The sequence below is a fragment of the Penaeus vannamei genome, chromosome 15, assembly GCF_042767895.1.
Source record: "Penaeus vannamei isolate JL-2024 chromosome 15, ASM4276789v1, whole genome shotgun sequence".
NCBI classification, from domain to species: Eukaryota; Metazoa; Arthropoda; class Malacostraca; order Decapoda; family Penaeidae; genus Penaeus; species Penaeus vannamei.
Genome location: NC_091563.1, coordinates 3,450,106 through 3,452,605, shown reverse-complemented (window position 1 = coordinate 3,452,605; position 2,500 = coordinate 3,450,106).

Genomic DNA, 2,500 nt, shown 5'->3' with positions numbered 1-2,500 from the left:
TATAATACCTTATCCCTTATCGCGTCCTCAGGTGCACCATGATCCTCCCTGTTCTGGCGACCACAGCCCTCGCCTACGCCTGGCTCTGGTCGGCTCTGGGGCCCCACGCGGAAGGAGTCACGTACATGGTCAGCCACCCCATGATGTGCATTCCCAAGGATGGACAGGTCGTGCGAGCCCTGGCGTCGAGGGTCATCTGTGCCAGTCTCTGCAATCAGCTCCAGGGCCTCGTCTTCAGCTACGTTGGTGATTTATTTTTATTTTTATGGTTAATTTGCTGGTTGGGTTGGGTAGGCCAAAATAGGAATCCTTGAATAGGCTAAGACAGGTTATCTTACAGCATTGTAGTTTGTTATGTCGATATCACATAACGCTTGTAGATAAAAAAATCAATGAACGCAAATTCTATTATTCATAATCAATGAACGCAAATTCTAATAGTTTGATGAAGTCTTTCCGTGTCCGCCACCCTCTTAACCTTTGCTTCTCGCGGTTCCAGATGGCGTGTGTGAAGTTTTTGCGGCGGGCGAGGAAACTTACGCCCCAACACGCACCTTCACTGTCTTTACGCCGGACGTCTGGTCAAGCGAGGCAGAGATAGCAATGAACAAAGCCGTAGACTCCAGCCCAGCATATGTAGGAGGTGGCGAGTAGTAAGTCTCGGGGAAGCGTTTGGCTTTTGACTTTGGCTGTCGACTGAAAGGATGGCACCGCATGGGACTCGCAACGTGCGCGCTGAGGACTTGAGGATAAGGCGTATATAATGTGTGTGTGTGTGTGTGTGTGTGTGTGTGTGGGTGTGTGAGTGTGAGTGTGTGTGGGTGTGAGTGTGAGTGTGAGTGTGAGTGTGAGTGCGTGTGCGTGTGTATGTGTATGTGTAATTGATTCGTGGCAATTCCTCTTGAAACGATCATAATCCTTTTGGTTCGTAACTTGTCCTTCGTATAGTGATAAATACGACAAAGAATGGACCTCCAGTTTTTGATCTGTTTATTCTTCACTTTTCGCAGCCTTTACAATTATAAAGCAAACGACGGAGATGATTCGACCTTGTTCGCTACTAATCCTTCCCTGAACCATCCATGGTGGATTGTGGATCTCGTGGAACCCAACCTCGTCCTAAGGGTGGATATTCTTACCAGGCAGGATTGTTGCCCATTCAGGTTCCACGATGTTGAGGTATGTTGGAGTACATGCTCATACATTATGCAACAACATATAAACATATGAATATTTGAATATATATATTTACGGTATGATATTTTACATTTCCAGTTACGGTATTGGTAAGAAGTTCCATGTATATCATGCCATGTCAAGTTTATGATTCGTTTCTATGCAGCTCATATTGCAATTCATATTTTTTTGGAACACACACACACACACACACACACACACACACACACACACACACACACACACACACACACACACACACACACACACACATACATATATATATATATATATATATATATATATATATATATATATATATATATATATATATATCCTGTCTATCATACCCTATCCCTTCCCATAGTCGCCACCAAGCACATATCAACTAGCTCTCTCTATTCCGCTCTATTGTCTGCCTTCGTGAGGGTTTTGCTCATCCTCAGGCCTGTCCATTCTGTTATCTTCCCATCTTCTCTCTGTCTGCCTCTCCTTCTACCCCCACCCCCCTCCCCCTGTACTGTGCCCTTCAGGCTTGTTTTGGCACGTCCTGAAGACCTTGAGACACGCCCATACCACTTCGGTTTGTCTCTTCACAGTCGTCTGCAGGTCTTCAAGGGGCCCGCTGGCTGCCATATTTTGTTCTTCACTTCCTGATTGTTAAAATGGTCTTCGTAAGAGATGCCAAGGAATTTTCGGAAGTATGTCATTCCCACCGCCTATATCATTTTCTCTCTGTCTGCTGTTAGGGGTGGGTAAAAATTTTCAACGTTTTCACGAACGTACAAAGCGCACGCTAGGAGAAGGGGGTTAAATCCGCTCGCACGTTTTTTTTTTTTTGTTTTGTTTTTTTTTAATTCTATGAAAATGTCGGTGTCAGATCGTATCGAGAAATCGGTATTTGTGGCTGAATACCGCTGTCCCGATCTAACCTCGCCTTCACGACCCTATATCTTCTTGATTTTATAAATTAAGAAAGTATATATGGATTTTATGAATCCATTCGTGCTGAAAGGACGCATATTTAATGGTTTTGAAATATTTCTCAGACTTACCTGGTTCTCATGCTTATCCCAATTGAAAATTATCCTGACACTTTTCCCCAAGTGAAAATGGCCCCTAATTATGAAAATGATCTCCTATCAAGCTTTTAGCATGACTATCTGTGCCATTTTCACAGGACTACCCTGTCTGCTGAAGGACACGCCTGGCATCAACAATTTCAGGTGTACGCTTTAGGGGGAGGGGGGGGGGGAGGGGTAGCAAAAAGAGTGCTCTACGTACGCTTGTGTAAATGTTGAACACGTTGAACCACCCCATAGGG